Genomic DNA, 16,773 nt, shown 5'->3' with positions numbered 1-16,773 from the left:
ATAAGTAAGACGCTGGGTGAGAAGGAGACAACTGTTGGAGCAATAGTAAGAAAATAGAAGAAATTAGAAAATGACTGTCAATCGACATCGATCTGGGGCACCATGCAAAATCTCCCCTCATGGGGTATCCTTTATCGTGAAGGTGAGAGATAAGTCTAAAACTACACAGGGAGAACTTATTAATGATCTCAAGGTAGCTGGGACCACAGTCGCCACGAAAACCTTTGGTAACACATTACACCGTAAAGGTTTAAAATCCTGCAGTGCCCACAAAGTCCCCCTGTTCAAGAAGGCACATTGCACATGACCCAAAACATAAAGCCAAGGCAACAAAGGAGTGGCTCAAAAAGAAGCACATTAAGGTCATGGAGTGGCCTAGCCAGTCTCCAGACCTTAATCCCATAGAAAACTTATGGAGGGAGTTGAAGCTCCAATTTGCCAAGTGACAGCCTCAAAACATTAATGATTTAGAGATGATCTGCAAAGGGGAGTGCACCAAATTCCTCTTGACGTGTGCAAAACTCATCATCAACTACAAAAAAGTCTGATTGCTGTGCTTGCCAACAAGGGTTTTGCCACCAAGTGTTAAGTCTTATTTGCCAGAGGGATCAAATACTTATTTCTCACTGCAAAATGCAAATAAATTGATATGATTTATACAATGTGATTTTTTTTTTTTTTGGGGATTTTATTTTTGATATTTTATCTCTCAATGTTAAAATTAACCTACCCTTAAAATTATAGACTGCTCATGTCTTTGTCAGTGGGCAAACTTACAAAATCTTTAAGGGTTCAAATACTTATTCCCCTCACTGTAAGTTTATCTTGGTCTCCTCAGACCACAGGGCATGGTTCCAGTAAGCAATGTCCATAGTCTGCTTGTCTTCAGGCCACAGTGCTTCAGCTGTTTCAGCATGTCTTGTAGGCGAGTCCATCCATCTCTTTGTAGAACAACAATTTTTTTTTTTTTTTATATATAGATCCTTAAACAGTTAGTTGCCATGAGGAGCCATGTTGAACTTCCCGTGATGAGTGTAAGGCTGCCGTCACACTATCAGTATTTGGTCAGTATTTTACATCCGTATTTGTAAGCCAAAACCAGGAGTGGGTGATAAATGCAGAAGTGGTCCATATGTTTGTATTATACTTTTCCTCCAATTGTTCCACTCCTGGTTTTGGCTTACAAATACGGATGTAAAATACTGACCAAATACTGCTAGTGTGATGGCAGCCTAAGGCTACGTTCACATTTGCGGTGCGTCGGGCGCAACCGCGGCAACGCATGCGCCATGCGCCCCTATATTTAACATGGGGGGGGGGGGGGCGCATGGACATGCGTTGTGTTGCGTTTTGGGGCGCAAGTGTCAGGGCCCAGAGGACGCTGCTTGTTGCATTTTTTTTGCGCTATAAAAATGAACGCATGCATCACAAAACGCAGCGTTTTGCATGCGTTTTTGCGTGCGTTGTGCGTTGCGTCGCCGACGCAGCACACAACAACGCAAATGTGAACGTAGCCTAAGAGTGATGATGCCAAATTTAACACACCTGATCCCCATTCACACCTGAGACCTTTAAGAATACGAAGTCACATGACAACGTGGAGAGAAAATGGCATGCTTGGGCACAATTTGGCCATTTTCACTTAAGTGTACTCACTTTTGTTGCCAGGGGTTTAAACCTGTGTTATTTAGAGCAAATTGTCTCTTCAGAGAGGAAGAGGACTAGAACTTTAGCGCCATCTATAGGAAGCAGCAATCCTAGAAGTCAATATCGACTCTTCAACGAGCCTTGTCACATGACTTGGGATAAAAACCGCAATCTGAATTTGCAGACACTGTGCACTGACGAGGGGCAGTACCCCAAGAGAAAGTAGGTTGTTTAGAGGACACACCACATTAACACTGTTATGCAAGCTGGTCACTGACTACTTTACATTATCAGTGTCATATTTTCAGTGTTGTCACATGAAGATATAAAATATTTACAAAAATTTGAGGGGTGTACTCACTTTTGTGATATAATGTATGTGTGACTCAAACACTGCCATTTTTCAGTGAAAAAAAAAGTTTAAAAGCCGCCATGGGCTGAGCTATAAAGGTGTGGTCTAGGCGGAAAAGTTGGTCACTGGTAGCTCCTCACCCACTCCCCTTGAGTAACTGGTTTCTCCTGGCATTCAGGTATAGAAAGAGACCTGCGACTCCTGGAGAGTGGGGAGGGAGAAACCACTGGGGATCCACCTTTCCACATAGGTGTCTATGTGGCTCTGTCCTCTGCAGCTTTTAAAGTGTTTTTTGTTTAACTCTGAAATGCCGCATTTATGGGTGAAATCATGCATCCAATGCCTGATTCATGCTTCCCGTGGATCCTTTTTAACCCATTTCTGACATCTGACGTAATAATCAGTCCATGTTCCCTGAGCCTATATGATCAGGGACGGATTATGTCATCACGATCGCCCGTACACAGAAGTGGTGCACTGGCGATCGCTGCCAGATGTCAGCTGATTCTGACAGATGACATCCGGCACTAAGTGCCTGGAGCGGTTGCGGTACTTTAACCCCCTGAATGCTGTGATTGAATGCCATTGCAGCATTCCAAGAGCCGACAGAGGGCTGGCAGACTCTCTGCCTTTGGTTCGGAGACCCAGTGTCGTGACGAGGGCTCCCGATCGTTGTCATGGTGATCCAAAGTCGTTATGATGACATCCGGGTCACCAGAGCTAGGAAAGTTACTTGATCAGCAACCTTCAACGTTTCCGTGCGTTTTTTCCGCAGCATGTGCACAGCGGTTTTTGTTTTCCATAGGTTAACATTGTACTGTACACCTCATGGAAAACTGCTGTGGATCCGCAGCAAAAAATGCAACGTGTGCACATAGCCTAAGGCTGCTGCAGTATTTGGTCAGTATTTGTAAGCCAAAGCCAGGAGTGGAACAAATAGAGGAAAAGTATAATAGAAACATATGCACCACTTTTGCATTTATCACCCACTCCTGGTTTTGGCTTACAAATACTGATGTAAAATACTGACCAAATACTGCTAGTGTGACGGCAGCCTAACAGCAATTAGCCTGCAAAAAATGATTAGTCCCATAGTAAGACAAAGTAAAAAAAAAAAAAAAAAAGTTTTAAATTGTAAAAATATTTTAAAAAACACATAATTACGGCAAAAGATATTGTGTGTGTGTGTGTATGTGCATATGTATATATGTATATATATATATATATATATATATTTTTTTTTAGTTAGGTCCATATATATTTGGACAGAGACAACATTTTTCTAATTTTGGTTATAGACATTACCACAATGAATTTTAAAGAAAACAATTCAGATGCAGTTGAAGTTCAGACTTTCAGCTTTCATTTGAGGGTATCCACATTTAAATTGGATGAATGGTTTAGGAGTTTCAGCTCCTTAACATGAGCAACCCTGTTTTTAAAGGGACCAAAAGTAATTGGACAGATTTGAATAATTTTAAATAAAATGGTTATTTTTAGTACTTGTTTGAAAACCCTTTGTTGGCAATGACTGCCTGAAGTCTTGAGCTCATGGACATCACCAGACGCCGTGTTTCCTCCTTTTTGATGCTCTGCCAGGCCTTTACTGTGGTGGTTTTCGGTTGCTGTTTGTTTGTGGGCCTTTCTGTCTGAAGTTTTGTCTTTAACAAGTGAAATGCATGCTCAAATGGGTTGAGATCAGATGACTGACTTGGCCATTCAAGAATATTCCACTTCTTTGCTTTAATAAACTCCTGGGTTGCTTTGGCTTTATGTTTTGGGTCATTGTCCATCTGTAGTATGAAACGATGACCAATCAGTTTTGCTGCATTTGGCTGGATCTGAGCACACAATATGTCTCTGAATACCTCAGAATTCATTCGGCTGCTTCTGTCCTGTGTCACATCATCAATAAACACTAGTGACCCAGTGCCACTGGCAGCCATGCATGCCCAAGCCATCACACTGCCTCCGCCGTATTTTACAGATGATGTGGTATTCTTTGGATCATGAGCTGTACCACGCCTTCGCCATACTTTTTCCTTTCCATCATTCTGGTACAGGTGGATCTTGGTTTCATCTGTCCAAAAAATGTTATTCCAGAACTGTGCTGGCTTTTTTAGATTTTTTTTTTTTTAGCAAAGTCCAGTCTAGCCTTTTTATTCTTGATGCTTATGAGTGGCTTGCACCATGCAGTGAACCCTCTGTATTTACTTTCATGCAGTCTTCTCTTTATGGTAGATTTGGATATTGACACGCCTACCTCCTGGAGAGTGTTGTTCACTTGATTGGCTGTTGTGAAAAGGTTTCTCTTCACCATGGAGATTATTCTGCGATCATCCACCACTGTTGCTTCCGTGGGCGCCCATGTCTTTTTGCATTGATGAGTTCACCAGCGCTTTCTGTCTTTCTTAGGATGTACCAAACTGTAGATTTTGTCACTCCTAATATTGCAGCAATTTCTCGGATGGTTTTTTTCTGTTTTCGCAACTTAAGGATGGCTTGTTTCACCTGCATGGAGAGCTCCTTTGACCGCATGTTTACTTCACAGCAAAACCTTCCAAATACAAGCACCACACCTCAAATCAACTCCAGGCCTTTTATCTGCTTACTTGAGAATGACATAACGAAGGGATTGCCCACACCTGCCCATGAAATAGCCTTGGAGTCAATTGTTCAATTACTTTTGGTCCCTTTAAAAACAGGGTGGCACATGTTAAGGAGCTGAAACTCCTAAACCCGTCATCCAATTTAAATGTGGATACCCTCAAATGAAAGCTGAAAGTCTGAACTTCAACTGCATCTGAATTGTTTTGTTTAAAATTCATTGTGGTAATGTCTATAGCCAAAATTAGAAAAATTTTGTCTGTCCAAATATATATGGACCTAACTGTATACAATCTATCTCTAAGGGGTACTTTCGTCTCTGTCCTCAACTTCCATAACGGAAATCCCGTGTTGCTGATTGGCCCCCCCCCCCCGGTCCAAAAAGAAAAGAAATTCCCTAATTGCTGTTTTTTGTTCATTCTGCCTCCCAAAAATCGGAATGGAAAGTGATCCAAAAATGTCCTGTGCCCAAAAATGGTACCAATAAAAACGTCAACTTGTCTCGCAAGAAACAAGCCCTCACATGACTGTTGAGCAAAATATGGTGACGCAAAAACAATATTTTGCAATAAAAAGCGTCGTTTAGTGACAGCAGTCAAACATTAAAAACCCGATATATAAATCTGGTATTGCTTTAATTGCACCGACCCGAAGAATAAAGTTGCCTAATCATTTATACCGCATGAGCAAAGTAAATTAAATAATAAAACCAATTCTTCACATGTTTTTTTTTTTTGTCTTTTTTCATCCTGCCTCCCAAAGATCGCAGTAAGGTTCGGCGCACATCTATCCTGCGCTTTGCGCTGAGCACTTACATCGGGGGTTTCCATCTAAATTTCTGAAATACCATGATTCAGATGGAACCTCTGGTGGAAGGTGGAAGATTCCGTATAATGAGGCAGAGGAAGGCACTGTGGATGCCATCTGACCCGTAATCTGGCGCTGTCCTTTTTAGAATTGCATATTAAGGGATGATACCTTTGAACTAACCAGAAAAGGATATGCACGGTTTCTGAGCACAGATGCCCATTCATCAGGCAATAGAGTATAATGCACCCCCCCCATAGGCACACTCTATATAGTATAATGCAAACTCTGTATAGTATAATGTACCACCATAGGCAGAATCTATACAATATAATTCCTCCCACCATAGGCAGACTCCTCATGGGCAGTCCAGTTCTTTTTGGTAATCTGGCTCACTTTGCCCCACTCACCAAAAAGAGCCATCTATTTTGGATTTTAAATGTATGCCTATTAAATAGGTTTTCACCAAAGGTAGTGTTTCCCTAACTCCAGACCTCGTGGCCCCCAACAGATTGTTTTCAGGATCCCCTTAGTATTGCACAGGTGAGCGAACCAGTGACAATTTCTGCTGCCTTGATGATAATTCTATCCCCTGTGCAAATACTAAGGAAATCCTGAAAACATGACCTTTGAGTGTCCCTGGGGACTGGAGTTTGGATAACATTGCTATTGGAGTGTTAAGGAGACTTCAGGGCACAACAAATATTTAGGGGATCACTGACCACACACTTGAATGAACAATTGAGGACAGTAGCATATTTGTTGTACCCTCAAGTCTCCTTAACACACCTATGGCAATGTTTCCCAAACTCCAGTCCTTAGGGCCCCTCACAGGTCATGTTTTCAGGGTTTCCTTAGCATTGCTAACTTACTAATACATGAGGCTTTTGAGTGTGATCATTATTTTTGCATGTTGTGGTACAAGCATTAATAAATAGAACTATTGTATTTAGTCTGCCTGCAGCTAGCACTTTGGAGGAGGTTATTGATTGGTCCCTATACGGACCGTCTAGTGGTCACTTGTTAAGCCATCTTTTGGGCTTTTTAATTGTTTTTACATGTGGTGTTAATTTTTGTTTACAAAAATACATTTTTATTAATCATATTGGGTGATCTCGAATATTATATACACACTTCTTTTCTTGTTTCCTCCACATTGCCATAGGTGAACACACATTTAAAGTAAAATTAACACAGCCAAAACCCCACCCACCTGTGGCAGAAACCCTGCCTACTTGTACCCAGCAAATCAAATCAATGTGTGGGCTGGGTTTGGCTTGTTGAGCTTTGTACTGTGCCTGAAAAGTATTTCCCAATTACATGGAGGGTATTGGCGCAATCGGGAGAAATTTCACCACAAACTGAGATCCATTTTTTCCCATTAGCCCTTATAAAAAGTCTGGGGCTAAAACAATATTTTAGTGGTAAAAATATAATTATTCTTTCGTCACCGCCCAATAAATTTCTGTGAGACAGATGTGGTGCTCAATTCATTGAGACGTGTAGTCTGTAAATTGTCATCAGTTATGGGGGGTTCTGCTGTTCTGGCACCTCAGGGCCTCTGCCAATGTGACATGGCACCCTCAAACCATTCCAGCAAAATCTGAACTCCATTACGGTGCTTCTCTTCTGAGCTTTTCATTGTGTCTCAAAAGTAATATTCCCCCACATATGGGGCATCGGCGTACTCGGAAGAAATTTCACACAAAAAAACTGTATTGTGCATTTATTTATGAGAAAAGATGTGATTTTTTTTTGTTTTTTCCACGGCTCTGTTATAAACGTTTGTGAACCTGAGGGTTGAAGGTGCTCACCACACATCTAGATACATTCCTTGAGGGGTTTAGTTTCCAAAATGGAATCATTTGTGGTGGGTTTCCACTGCTTAGGCACATCAGGGACTCTCCAAACGCGACATGGCATCCGCTCTTGATTCTATCCATTTTTGCATTCAACGAGTCAAATGGTGGTCCTTCCCTTCCACCCTAAACAGTAGTTTTTACCTTCGCCATGACAGCACCCACTGGAGAGATAGGGATCCACCCCAAGGAACAGGAAACCTACAGAGAAATAAAAGGGGGGCGGTCCCCCTCTCCTCCTCAGTTTAGGTTTCCTGTTCCCAGGGGACAGGATCTCTGGATTCTCCGAAACTACAGAACACCATACCTGGGCCACAAGCATCTGCCTGTGCGGTCTCTGTGGGAATGGCAGGGATGCGGTCCAGAAGCAGCATCGGGAGAGACTCCGTTAGACGGCTCCCCCGATTCCATGGAGCAACGCTGCAGAGGTGCGGCCGAGAAAGGCTCCGGATGAGGACCGGCAAGTAAAGGGTCCACGATCTGTGGCACAGCAGCAGCGGCAGCCGGTACACCGCTCCTTGATGCAGGCCTGGTAATGGCGGCCGCGCATGCGGGGAGCGGTGTAAGATTCCCCATACTGACCCGGAGGTGTTGGAGCACTTCCGGGTCACTCACACAGCGGTGAGGGGAAGTGCGGTTTCGCGCATCCGCAGTACACCGCTGTGTGAGAGTAAAAAAAAAAAAAAAAAAGGAACCGGATCTTTGCCTATAAAAAAGGGGATGGTTGCAAGCGCACAGGCGATGCAACATGTCGTACCCAGGCAAGACGGTGGACCCAGCAGGTGAGCCAACCAGCAGGAGGTCCTCAGATGCCAGCAGCAGGAGCGATGCCACGGATTCAAGAAGACGCTTCGGCCATCTGATCCGGTACCGTACAGCTTCACTGGGTGAGTGTAAAACCCCTCTACCTATAAAGCTGACACACTTTTCCACAACATCTTCTTCACCCAGGCCAAAAAGAAACAAAAGTCTAAGCACAAACAGTGTGCATTATGTGACGAACCTCTCCCAGATTCCCACCGCAAAAAGCTCTGCAACCAATGTATTACCGAAACAATGCAGAGTCCATCTATGTCGGTTACAGATATACGGGCCATAATTAGGGAAGAGTTACAGGCCATTACACAAGCCAGTGCACCCCCTAAGAAGTCCAGTAAAGAGAAGGCAGTATCCAGCTCTGAGTCTGATGAGGAAGGCGTCATCCACTCAGTCCTCGCATACATCATCCTCTTCCTCAGCACAATTTGACATTGAAGGTTGGGCTTGGTTTCCCCTTGAGGGGGTTGACAACCTAGTAAAGTCCATCAGGAATACAATAGGTTGTGAGGATACAAAAGACGACCAAACTGCACAAGACCTCATGTTTGCAGGGTTGGCAGAGCGGAAGAGAAGAGCCTTTCCAGTAATTCCTGCCGTTAAGGCACTAATACGGAGGGAGTGGGAAAAACAGGACCAGAGAGGTTTTCTCCCATCAGCCTCCAAAAGGAAGTACCCCTTTAGTGACGAGGAATTAATTTCATGGACTAAAATTCCTAAAGTGGACGCAGCAGTGACCTCCACTTCAAAACAATCAGCTTTACCAGTCGAGGATGCAGGCCTACTTTCTGATCCTCTAGATCGGAAAGCGAAATCGTCACTGAAAAGATCATGGGAAGCTTCCACGGGCATATTTAAACCAACAATTGCCAGCACGTGCACAGCTAGATCCATGCTAGTTTGGATTGATCAGTTAGATCAACAGATCGAACAGGGGGTCTCCAGACAAAAATTGCGGGATGCAATACCATTAATTAGAGGAGCAGCAGCATTTATGGCTGATGCGTCAGCTGATTCTCTACGCCTCGCAGCAAGATCGGCAGGTCTAGTAAATAATGCCAGATGTGCGTTGTGGATGAAGAGCTGGAAGGGGGATACACAATCAAAAGCTAAGATCTGTGCTATTCCGTGTGACTGTGAGTTTCTATTTGGAAAAGCGTTGGATGAGATACTCAAAAAAGCTAAAGAGAGGAAAAAAGCCTTCCCTGACCCCTCAATATCTTTCTATAGGAAGACCTTTAGGAGGAGACCGTTCGGGAAAAGAACACAAAATGAAAGACCGTCGCGGTGGGCCACAAGAGAGGGAAAACAGAGTGGCACTATGTTTAAAGGGCCCCCCTTCCGTAGAGACAATAAATATTAAAGCACCAGTCACCCCAGTAGGTTAAAATTTTTCTTTCCCCAATGGCAAAAAATTACGTCAAATTCCTGGGTTCTAAATATTATTAAAGAAGGAATGAAAATAGAATTCCTCCAAATTCCCCATGATTCTTTTGTTTTAACAGCCCTTTCCTCACCAATACAACAAAGGGCCCTTGAACTGGAAATCCAAAGTCTCATAGTTAAAAATGTCTTAGTTAGGGTGCCAAAGGGACAAGAGGGTAGAGGGTTCTACTCTCCGTTATTTTTAATCCCTAAACCCGATGGTTCATTTCGAACAATTATAAATCTTAAAAAACTCAATACGTTTATTAAAAATTATACGTTTAAAATTGAATCTATTAGATCTGCCATTAAGCTCCTTTATCCAAATTGTAAAATGGGCGGCATTGATTTAAAGGATGCCTACTAGCATCTCCCTATTCATAACAGATATCAAAAATACTTGAGTGGCGGTAACTCTTGAGGGGGAGATTCATCATTTCCAGTACACGGCCATGCCCTTTCGTCTCTCCACAGCACCGAGGATCTTCACCAAAGTAATGTTAGAGGCGATGGCCTACCTTCGCAAAAAGGACACCTTAAAGGGCCACTGTCACCCCCCTCCAGCCGTTATAAACTAAAAGAGATGTGATCGCACATCAGAGGACAGAGAAATAGGGGGATTCGGGGACCCTATTATACTCACCGATGTCACTGGGTCCTCCTGCTTCTCCTGGCCGCTGGCGTCTTCTTTGGGAAATAAAATGGCGGTCGCATGCGCAGTGCGCCTGCCATCTGTCACCATCTGCCGGCCGGCAGGAGAAAGTAGTTGGGGCTAAAATTAGGGTTAGGGTTGGGGCTAAAATTAGGGTTAGGGTTGGGGCTAAATTTGGGGTTGGGGCTAAATTTAGGGTTAGGGTTGGGGCTAAATTTAGGGTTAGGCTTCTTTTACACTATGCGTCGGCCCGACATACCGATGCACGTTGTGAAAATTGTGCACAACGTGGGCAGTGGATGCAGTTTTTCAACGCATCCGCTGCCCAATCTATGTCCTGGGGAGGAGGGGGCGGAGTTACGGCCACGCATGCGCGGTCGGAAATGGCAGACGCGACGTACAAAAAAAAAGTTACATTGAACGTTTTTTTTGTGTCGACGGTCCGCCAAAACACAACTGATCCAGTGCACGTCGCGATCCGTCGGCAATACAAGTCTATGGGCAAAAAACGCATCATGCGGGCACATTTGCAGGATCCGTTTTTTGTCCAAAACGACGGATTGCGACTGATGCCAAACGACGCAAGTGTGAAAGTAGCCTTAGGGTTAGGGTTGGGGCTAAATTTAGGGTTAGGGCTAGGGTTGCGGCTAAAGTTAGGGCTAGGGTTGCGGCTAAAGTTAGGGTTAGAGTTGGGATTAGGGTTTGGATTAGGGTTGGTATTAGGGTTAGGGTTGGCATTAGGGTTACGCTTGGGATTAGGGATAGGTTTGGGATTAGGGTTAAGTTTAGGGTTGGGATTAGGGGTGTATTGGGATTAGGGTTAGGATTAGGGGTGTGTTGGATTTAGGGTTTTGATTAGGGTTATGTTTAGGGTTGACATTAGGGTTGTTTTGGGGTAAGGGTTGTGATTATCGTTAGGGTTGTGATTAGGATTATGGATCGGGTTGGGATTAGGGTTAGGGGTGTGTTGGGGTTAGGGTTGGAGTTAGAATTGGGGGGTTTCCACTGTTTAGGTACATCAGGGGGTCTCCAAACACGACAGCCAATTTTGCGCTCAAAAAGTCAAATGGTGCTCCCTCCCTTCTGAGCTCTGCCGTGCGCCCAAAGAGTGGGTTACCCCCACATATGGGGCATCAGCGTACTCAGGATAAATTGGACAACAACTTTAGTGGTCCAATTTCTCCTGTTACCCTTGTGAAAATAAAAACTTGGGGCTACAAAAATTTTTTTGTGGAAAAAAAATATTTTTTATTTTCATGACTCTGCATTCTAAACTTCTGTGAAGCACTTGGGCATTCAAAGTTCTCACCACACATCTAGATAAGTTCCATGGGGGGGTCTAGTTTCCAAAATGGGGTCACTTGTGGAGGGTTTCTACTGTTTAGGCACATCAGGGGCTCTCTAATTTCTTCTGTTACCCTTGTGAAAATAAGAATTTGTGGGCGAAAAGATCATTTTTGTGTAAACAAATGCGATTTTTTTTTATTTTCACGGCTCTACGTTATAAACTTCTGTGAAGCACTTGGGGGTTCAAAGTGCTCACCACACATCTAGATAAGTTCCTTAAGGGGTCTAGTTTCCAAAATGGTGTCACTTGTGGGGGGTTTCTACTGTTTAGGCACATCAGGGGCTCTCTAAACGTGACATGGCGTCCAATCTCAATTCCAGCCAATTCTGCATTGAAAAAGTCAAACGGCGCTCCTTCACTTCCAAGCTCTGCGGCGCGCCCAAAAAGTGGTTTACCCCCACATATGAGGTATTAGCGTGTTCAGGAGAAATTGCATAACAAAATTTATGGTTACATTTCTGTTTTTACACATGTGAAAATAAAAAAAAAATGGTTCTGAAGTAAAATGTTTGCAAAAAAAAGTTAAATGTTGATTTTTTTCTTCCACATTGTTTCAGTTCCTGTGAAGCACATAAAGGGTTAATAAACTTCTTGAATGTGGTTTTGAGAACCTTGAGGGGTGCAGTTTTTAGAATGGTGTCACACTTCGTTATTTTCTATCATATAGACCCTTCAAAATGACTTCAAATGTGATGTGGTCCCTAAAAAAAAAAAAAAATGGTATTGTAAAAATGAGAAATTGCTGGTCAACTTTTAACCCTTATAACTTCCTAACAAAAAAAAATTTTGGTTCTAAAATTGTGCTGATGTAAAGTAGACATGTGGAAAATGTTATTTATTAACTATTTTTCATGACATATCTATGTGATTTAAGGGCATAAAAATACAAAGTTTGAAAATTGCAAAATTTTAAAAATTTTCGCCATGTTTCCATTTTTTTCATAAATAATCGCAAGTAATATCGAAGAAATGTTACCACTAACATGCAGTACAATATGTCACGAAAAAATATTCTCAGAATCAGCGGGATCCGTTAAAGCGTTCCAGAGTTATAATCTCATAAAGTGACAGTGGTCAGAATTGTCACTAAGGGGTTAATATACCGTACTAATTGAATGTGGTATTGAGCGTCTTGAGGGATGCAGTTTTTAGAATGGTGTTACTTTGGGTATTTTCTGACATATTGCCCCCCCCCCCCCATCACTTCAATTGTGATGTGGTCTCTAAAAAAAATAAAAAAAAACTGGCTTTGCAGCTTTTAACCCTTCTAACTAGAATATGTGGTAAATGTTATTTATTATTGATTTGTGTAACATACTGTGTGCAGAATTATTAGGCAAGTTGTATTTTAGGGAATTATTCTCATTATTGATCAACAACTATGTTCTCAATGAACCCAAAAGACTCATAAATATCAAAGCCTAATATTTTTGGAAGTTGGTGTTATTTTTTGTTTTTTTTATATAGATTTGTCTATCTTAGGAGTTTGTCTGTTTGTACAGGTAATTGTAACTGTGCAGAATTATTAGGCAACTTAATAAAAACCAAATATATTCCCATCTCACTTGTTTATTTTCACCAGGTAAACTGTACAAAATTTAGAAATAAACATTTCTGACATGCCCCCCCCCCCCCAAATTGGTGACCTATATAGTCACCTTTCTTTATGATGACACTCGCTAGCCTTCCATCCATAGATTCTGTCAGTTGCTTGATCTGTTTACAATCAACATTGCGTGCAGCAGCCACCACAGCCTCCCAGACACTGTTCTGAGAGGTGGACTGTTTTCCCTCCCTGTAGATCTCACATTTTATGAGGGACCACAGGTTCTCTATGGGGTTCAGATCAGGTGAACAAGGGGGCCTTGTCATTATTTTTTTCCTTCTTTGAGACCTTTACTGGCCAGCCACGCTGTGGAGTAGTTGGAGGCATGTAATGGAGCATTGTCCTGCATGAAAATCATGTTTTTCTTGAACGATACCGACTTCTTCCTGTACCAATGCTTGAAAAAGTTGTCTTCCAGAAACTGGCAGTAGGTCTGGGAGTTGAGCTTCACTCCAACCTCAACCCAAAAAGGTCCCACAAGTTCATCTTTGATGATACCAGCGCATACCAGTACCCCACCTCCACCTTGCTGGCGTCTGGGTCAGAGTGGAGCTCTCTGCCCTTTACTGATCCAGCCTCTGGCCCATCAAGAGTCACTTATATTTCATCAGTACATCAAAGGGAACCTGTCACACGCCCCCCCCACCAAGGCGTTTTTAACTAAAAGAGCCACCTTGTGCAGTAATGCTGCATTCTGACAAGGTGGCTCTTTTAGTTCTGGGTGCTGTAACTGCCGAAATAATCAGTTTTGTAATTTGTCCTAAATACCTTTTCTTCAGTCCTGGAGACAGGCCTTTCCCCCCTGCTACAGACGCCACGCAGCCATCACTCAAATCTTCTTGGCGCCGACTCCTCACCGCTGTTTTGAAATGAGCCGGTGCCTGTGCTCTTTTCTCCTGCCTTGGGCAGGCGCAGTGAGCACTGCCCGTCTGTCCTCATATGCAGTCCAGCTGACTGCGCCTTTGCGGACGCCCTGCCTGTGAATCACAGCCCCGCAGTGTCTTCTAATTTATTCATACTATGGGGCTGGGATTCACAGGCAAATTACAAAACTGATTATTTCGGCAGTTACAGCACCCAGAACTAAAAGAGCCACCTTGTCAGAATGCAGCATTACTGCTGCACAAGGTGGCTCTTTTAGTTAAAAACACCTAGGGGGGGACAGGTTTCCTTTAAACCTTTGAAAAGTCAGTCTTAAGATATTTCTTGGCCCAGTCTTACGTTTTATTTCTTGTTCAAAGGTGGTCGTTTTTCAGCCTTCCTTACCTTGGCCATGTCCCTGAGTATCGCACACCTTGTGCTTTTTGTTACTCCAGTAACGTTGCAGCTCTGAAATATGGCAAAACTGGTGGCAAATGGCATCTTGGCAGCTTCATGCTTGATTTTTCTCAATTCATGGGCAGTTATTTTGCGCCTTTTTTGCCCAACACGCTTCTTGCGACCCTGTTGACTATTTGCCATGAAACGCTTGATTGTTCAGTGATCACGCTTCAAAAGTTTGGCGATTTCAAGACTGCTGCATCCCTCTGCAAGACATCTCACAATTTTGGACTTTTCAGAGCCCGTCAAATCTCTCTTCTGACCCATTTTGCCAAAGGAAAGGAAGTTGCCTAATAATTAAGCACACCTTATATAGGGTTTTGATGTCGTTCGACAACATCCCTCCTCATTACAGAGATGCACATCACCTGATTTGCTTAATTGGTAGTTGGTTCTCCAGCCTGAACAGCTTGGAGTAGGACAACATGTATAAAAAGTATCATGTGATCAAAATTCAACTTGCCTAATAATTCTGCACACAGTGTATATCTCTCTGGTTTAAGGGCATAAGAATTAAAAGCTGAAAATTGTGAAATTTCCAAAATTTTCACCAAATGTCTGATATCACAAATAAACACTAGTCATATTGAGAACCAATATTACCACTATTATGAAGTACAATATGTCCCGAAATAACCATCTCAGAATCAGTGGGATACGTTAAAGCATTTGAGTTATTACCTCATAAAGTGACAGTGGCCTGACTTAAAAAAATAAAAAATGGGGCTTGGTCATTAACCTACAACCTGGCTAGGTCCTTAAAGGGAACCTGTCACCCCGAAAATCGCGGGTGAGGTAAGCCCACCGGCATCAGGGGCTTATCTACAGCATTCTGTAATGCTATAGATAAGCCCCCGATGTTTCCTGAAAGAGGAGAAAAAGACGTTATATTATACTCACCCAGTGGCGGTCCCGCTGCTGGTCAGGTCAAACGGGCGTCTCCGGTCCGCTGCGGCGCCTCCCATCTTCATTACAAGACGTCCTCTTCTGATCTTCAGCCACGGCTCCAGCGCAGGCGTACTTTGCTCTGCCCTCTTGAGGGCAGAGGATAGTACTGCAGTGCGCAGGCACCAGAAAGGTCAGAGGCCCGGCGCCTGCGCACTGCAGTACTTTGTCTGCCCTCAACAGGGCAGAGCAAAGTACGCCTGCGCCGGAGCCGTGGCTGAAGATCAGAAGAGGACGTCTTGTAATGAAGATGGGAGGCGCCGCAGCGGACCGGAGACACCCATCTGACCTGACCAGCAGCGGGACCGCCCCTGGGTGAGTATAATATAACCTCTTTTTCTCCTCTTTCAGGTAACATCGGGGGCTTATCTACAGCATTACAGAATGCTGTAGATAAGCCCCTGATGCCGGTGGGCTTACCTCACCTGCGATTTTCGGGGTGACAGGTTCCCTTTAAAGGGAATCTGTCACCAGGTTTGGCCTATATAAGATACGGCCACCGCCTTTCAGGGCTTATCTACAGCATTCTATAATGCTGCAAAAGAAGAAAAATGTTTTATTCTACTCGCCTGTGGGGCGGTCTGGTCCGATGGGTGTCGCAGGTGCTGGTCCGGCGCCTCCCATCTTCTTGCGATGCTGCCCTCCTGCTGGCTTCATGGCTCCCAGGTATCACGCTCATGCGCAGGCGTACGTATCTGCCCTATTGAGGGCAGAGTAAAGTACTGCAGTGCACAGGTCCTGGGAAAGGTCAGAGAGGCCCGGCACCTGCGCACTGCAGTGGGAGGTGCTGGACCCGGACCTGCGACACCGCCCCGCTGTTGAGTATAATAAAACTTATTTTTCTTCAGGTCAGTTATAAAATGCTGTAGATAAGCCCTGAAAGGCGGTGGCCATATCTTACATAGGCCAAACCTGGTGACAAGTTCCCTTTTAAAGGGTTCAGAATGCTCACCAAAGACCTGGAAGCCGTAAGACGTGGTCTGGGCTGTGATGGTAGAATCCCCTTTGTCACCACCTATATACGGATCTGTAAACATTTGCATATGCTGTCTATTAATCTAAGATATGTCAAGGAATTTGATTATCCTCCACCTTTTTCCTACCATAGATCACCCAGTCTTAGTCTAAATTCACACTTATGCTAATTTTCAGTACTACCAAAACCCATGAGAGTTCAGAAATCCCATGCGCACAGTTTTTTGTCATCAGTCTTTTGAGCTTTGCATGTTTTTTTGAGCACTTCTTTCAGCGTTTTTTCAGTGTTTTTTTTCCACATTTTTCGCCCATTGGCTTGAATGGGTGGTGAAAAAATGCTGTGAAAACGCAAGTATCATGTTTTCCTGTGTTTTTTGTGTGCCAAAACCTGATTCCATGGAACAGGACATTTTT

This window comes from Ranitomeya imitator, chromosome 2 (assembly GCF_032444005.1).
Source record: "Ranitomeya imitator isolate aRanImi1 chromosome 2, aRanImi1.pri, whole genome shotgun sequence".
In the NCBI taxonomy this organism is placed as follows: domain Eukaryota; kingdom Metazoa; phylum Chordata; class Amphibia; order Anura; family Dendrobatidae; genus Ranitomeya; species Ranitomeya imitator.
Note: the sequence above shows the minus strand (reverse complement) of the source record.